General features: G+C 41.9%; 1 non-coding gene across 1 annotated transcript; it reads right to left on the reverse strand.

Annotated features, from left to right (window-relative positions):
• Nucleotides 1-3,069: 3,069 nt before the first annotated feature.
• On the reverse strand, nucleotides 3,070-3,142 carry trnac-gca. The gene has a single exon. It is a non-coding gene; the product is annotated as a tRNA-Cys (tRNA).
• Nucleotides 3,143-5,846: the final 2,704 nt, after the last annotated feature.

A 5,846-nucleotide genomic window follows, 5' to 3' on the forward strand; every position in this document is an offset into this window, starting at 1 on the left:
TGAAAAAATTCCTCCTTCTTTCAGTTCTAAAGGTTGTCCCTTCACTTTCATTAGCCTTCTTGATTATATGCTGTACCTGCATAATAATGTTTTGTGAGTCATACAGTAGAACACCTAAATTCCTTTGCACCACAGAATTCCACTGCCATTCTCCACTTAAATTATAGTCTGCATTTTTACTGCATATGAACACATGAATTGGAACCAGTAATAGGCCATTCAGCCCTCGAACCTGCTCTGCTATTCAGTAAGATCATGGTTAACCTTAAATCCACATTGTCACCTAACCTTTCACCTCCATGCTTAGCAAGAATCTATCCACCCCTACTTTTAAAATGTTCAAGGACTCTTTTTCCAGCAGTTTTTGAGGAAGAAGACTCCAAAGTCTCATGACCCTCTGAGAGAGAAAAAAAAATCACCTAATCTCTGTTTTAAATGGGTAATCTCTGACAGTGACCCTTAGTTCTAGATTCTTCAATAACTGAAAACATCCTTTCCACGTCTACCCTGTCAAGACCCTTCAAGATCATATAAATTTCAATCGAGTCAGCTTTGTTCCCTTCTAAATTCTAACAGCTACAAGCCTTGACTGTCTAACATTCCCTGATAAGACAATCCTCTGATTCTAGCTGTTAGTCTGCTAAACTTTCCCTGAACAGCCTGTAACAGTTACATTCTTCCTGACATATGGTGACCATTACCAGGCGCCATACTCTAGATGTGGTCTCACCAATGTCCTATATACCTGAAGCATATCTCCCTGCTTTTCTATTTAATTCCTCTCACATTGAATGAAAATATTCTGTGAGCCTTCCTAAATCCTGGCTTTACCTGCGCACTAGCAATTTGTAATTTGTGCTCCAGCCCACTCAAATCCCTCTGCATCTCAGAGCTCAGCAATCACCTGCCAATGTGATCAACTTCCCATTTTGCACATTATGCTTCATCTGACAAATCTTTGCCCACTCATTCAACGTAACATATCTGTCTGCAACTTCCTTAATTCATTCAATGTCATCATTAAAATAACTTATTAAGACAGTTTTTATCAATTTGTTTCACAAATTCCCAGTCTTTGTTTGCATGAAGCACACTAACAAAAGCAATTTTCACATGAAATTTGCTCAGCCATCTACTCTTTTACGTTCTTGTATTTATGTAACCTTTCCTCAATGACATGACAATGATATAGTTCAAACTTAACAGTGAACCTGAGTACTGAGGGACAGCTTACGGTTGGAAATGCTTGTCTTCAAATAAGGCACTGTTCTATGATTAATGAGTTAAGTTTTCTTTGTTTCTATTTGTGGGATTTCTGGGGGCCCATCTTCAAACCTCATGCCTCTCATGAAAACTTAAATTCATGTTGCCTTTCATTTGTGCAAATGTTTGAATATTTTCTGCTTCACCCAACAAAGAAAGAAAAACTTGCATTATATCGCATCTTTCATGACCACTAGATGTCTTAGAATGCTTCACAGCCAGTGAAGTGTTGGCATGTAGAAAACGCCGCAAAGAATTTGGGTTTAGGAAGCTTCTATAAACACAATGAGACAATAACTGGATAATCTGTTTATTGTGATACTGATTGATCAATAATTCTTTTTGATCAGGACACTGAGGTTAAAATTCCCTTGCTCTTCCTCAAAATAGTGTAGTTGGATCTTTCACATGAAATGATGATATCTATAACAGTGCAGTACTCCCTTAATAATGCACTAGACGACTGCAATCATTTTTGAACTCAGGCCCTGGAGTGGAACTTGAACCCAGAACCTTATTATTCAAAGGCGAGGACACTATCAACTGACACATAGCTTTGCTTTATTTGAATATGGGATGTGGGTGTCATTGGCTGGGCCCAGCATTTCTTGCCCATCCCTTAATGTCCTTGAGAAGGTGGTAGTGGGCTGCCTTCTTGAGACACAGTTTTTTTTAATTCATTCATGGGGATGAGGGTGTCGCTGACTGGGCCAGCATTTATTGCCCAGAGGGCAGATCAGTGTCACCCATATTGCAGTGGGTCTGGAGCCACATGTAGGCCAGACCAGGGAAGGATGGCAGTTTCCTTCCCTAAAGGACATTAATGACCAAGATGGGTTTTTTCAGCAATTGACAATGGTCATCATTAGACTCTTCATTCCAGATATTTATTTCACCATCTGCCGTGGTGGGATTTAAACCCATATCCCCAGGACATTACTCTGGACTAACAGTCCAGCAAAAACACCACTAGGACATTGCTGGTAGGAAAAAACTTCAAGGATTTTAATCCAGTGATAATGAAGGAAGGATGATACATTTCCAAATCAGGATAAGCAGTGACTTGGAGGAGCACTTACAGTGGTGGTGTTCCCATGAATCCACTGCGCTGGGTGGTAGAGGTCACAGGTTTGGAAGATACTGTCAGATCTGCAGTGCATTGTGAAGGTAGCGCTCACTGTGTTGAAGCTTGCGGACATGGAGCCAGTTGGGTTGGCGGCTTTGTCCTGGATGGTGTCATGTGTTTTTGAGTGTTGTTGAAGCTGCACCCATCCAGGCAAGTGGAGAGTATTCCATCATACTCTTGACTTGTGCCTTGAAGGTGGTGGATGGGCTCTAGGGAGGCAGGGGGTGAACTATTCTCTGTCGGATCCCTCACTTAATCATAGATCATAGAATCCCTACAGTGTGGAAACAGCCCCATCGGCCCAACATGTCCACACCGACCCTCAGAGCATCCCACTCAGACCCATCCCCCTATAATCCACCTAATCTACACATCCCTGAACACTATGGGCAATTTAGCATGGCCAATCCACCTAGCCTGCACATCTTTGGACTGTGGGAAGAAACCGGAGCACCCGGAGGAAACCCACGCAGACGCGGGGAGAATGTGCAAACTCCACACAGACAGTCGCCCAAGAGTGGAATTTAACCCAGGTCCCCAGCGCTGTGAGGCAGCAGTGCTAACCATTGAGTCACTATGCTGCCCCAAAGTGAATGTGCTGATCCCCCAACCATTGCAATCAGCTGTGAACTGAAAGAGATTTAAACACAGCTTCAAGTTGAGTCCAGGTTCCTATATGACGGGGACACCCAGATTTGAACTGGGGAACCTCTTGATCTGCACTCAAATGCTCTACCACTGAGCTATACGCCCAGCACTAACCTTTGACTTGTTGTTGTAGCCACAGCATATAAGCTGGTCTAGTTTAGTTTCTGGTCAATGGTAAACCCTGGATGCTAATAATAGGAGATTTGGTGATGAACGTCTGTGGATGAGAAGTAGATTGTCTCTTGTTGAAGTGGTCATTGCCTGCCAGTTGCATGGCGGACAGGCAAGCTAAGCATCCGCGTTTAAAACGGACCTTTTCAAACTCCTGCTCCCAGAAATTTCAACAGAAAAAACTGGGAAATAAGAAATGTAAGTACAAATTTCACTGTAATTAAACAAAGAACTGCCGAGCTGGAAATCTGAAACAAAAACAGAATTTGCTGCAGAAACTCATCTGTGAAGGTGCTACCAAACCTTCTGAGTTCCACCAGCAATTCCTGTTGTTGTTACAAAAGGATGTGTTTCCGAGACATTTGAACTCCTCTTGCATTGTAAAACAAACATGACCATTTTCTACTTGTGTACCTGGAGATTGAATGCTATTTGACCATAGGAGACATCATAACAGACAACAGATCGCAACTCATATCTTCCAGCTCAGTGTCAAGTCGTGTTAGCCACTGAGCCATAAATACAGTGACATTATTTTCATTGTAATCAAGTGTAAAGGTAAGAAAGGCGAAGTTGCCATAATCCTACTGGTCTATAGAGCTGCTGTCTCATTGGAGAGAGGCGACTGGTGGTGGTTTAACCTGAGGGTTACCAAACCTCAGGCGAGGGGTAAGTTGAAAGAAGAGTCCTTCATGATAACCTCAGCTGATGATGGGAATTGAACCCATGCTGTTGCTGTTCCTCTGTCAACTGAATTAACCAACCACAAAAATGCAAAATGGAATATCTGTTATCAATGATGTGACACATGGAGTACTCTTCAGAAATTCCTACTTTGCGACATCACTCAGGTTATGAACTTGAAATCATTCCAACCTCTTGGAGGAAATATTATGCATGACAAAGTGTGCAGCTGGAGGAACACAGCAGGACATGCAGCATCAGAAGAACAGGAAAGCTGACATTTCGGGACGGGCTCCTTCTTCAGAAATTCAGAAATTATTCAGAAATTCTTCTGAAGAAGGGACCTGACCCGAAATGTCAGCTTTCCTGTTCCTCTTACACTGCCTGGCCTGCTGTGTTGCTCCCACTGCACACTTAGTTTTCTCTGACTCTAGCATCTGCAGTTCCTGCTATCTCAATATGATGCATAGTGTTGTTTTTAAAGTTAATTTTGCTTCATATTTCCTCTGACCTTATGTTGGCAGCACTATCTCTGTTCCTGAAATGGTTTCTGCTAAGTTATCAGTTATTGTAGTGTATGATTGATGAAGATTTATTGCACGATATCTCACTGTCTATTTCTAGGAAATTTTGTGGCCAATAAATATGATGATGTGGTTTGCACATTATAACAGTGAACCTTCTAATGTTAACATAACCTTGTTCTGGTGAAAATTGAAAACTCTTTTGTTTTATTTTTCTCGGAGTGTAGCATTTGAAAGGTTAACAAAAACCACGACAAACCTTTATTTTAAAATTGGCTTGTTTTAATTTGCTCCCCCTATTTTTCCCTCCATGGTTTTCCCCTGATGGTACTGGAAACAATTCAATTTTACCTGCAATTAAAGCAAAATCCCGCAGATGTTGGAAACCTGAAATTAAAACAGGAACTGCTGGAAATACTCAGCAGATCAGGTAGCACTGGAGGAAGAGAGAACTAGGGTTAATGCTTCAGGTGAAATATTGTTAGATTTTGCCAGTGTCTGCTCAGAATATCCCCGGAAACCATATGGAGCAGTGATCACACCAGCTATGGGAATCAGGAGTGGAACCATGGTTGATCATTACCTTCCTAACTATCGGCTCTGATACCTATAATTTCATTATTCAGGACAAAATACACAAACCAGGAGTTGAACATTGTGTATGGGTGAGTGCAGCTGCACACTGCTTTTAACAACTGAGTCACTGGGAAGATTTTAGTTCAAAATAACAACTTGTTTAACTGTAGGGTGGACAACCAGAGTTACCTAGTTTGGTGGTGGTGTGTTACAGGTCACTCTGGGCGTACAAGTTGCCATGGCAACACATGTTTTCGCATGCATGCTGTTGTGTGGAGCTTTGGATAGAGATGATAGAGGCTCCAACGTTCTTTCTTTCACATAACTGACAAAGAATCTCTCCCATTTTTATCACCTGCCATTAATGAGTGTTGGAAGGATTGTGTATTGATATTCAACCAGTTTCATTGTGTTATGAAAGCACCTTCCTTGTCCACCAACTACTGTGGCAGATCTCAAACTTGGGGATTCAGGCTCAATATCTGGAAAGCTACCTACTGCGCCACAAGCACTTGTACCAGTATCCCGGTATTCTGAATGGAACACATTTTACTGTCAATGATGTGGATGATGACCGACCATGCAACCAGTCAAGCACTGCCAGTCAAGAACTGTGTTTCACATTGCACATAATGGGAGCAGAATGAAAAGGTAAAGCCTCTGAGAGCACAGAGGTGACATTCATTGTAATTACAAGGTCACATTCCTAAAAATGTTGCTACTTTAAATTGTCATCTCTTTGATCGAAAGACACTAACTGCAGATACATCGACAAATATTCACGCCCTCCACCACGAAAGCAGTAGTGTGTACCTTCTACCAGATGGACTGCGTCAACTCACCAAAGCTGCTTA

The sequence above is a fragment of the Rhincodon typus genome, chromosome 30 (genome assembly GCF_021869965.1).
Source record: "Rhincodon typus isolate 14 chromosome 30, sRhiTyp1.1, whole genome shotgun sequence".
Taxonomy (NCBI): domain Eukaryota; kingdom Metazoa; phylum Chordata; class Chondrichthyes; order Orectolobiformes; family Rhincodontidae; genus Rhincodon; species Rhincodon typus.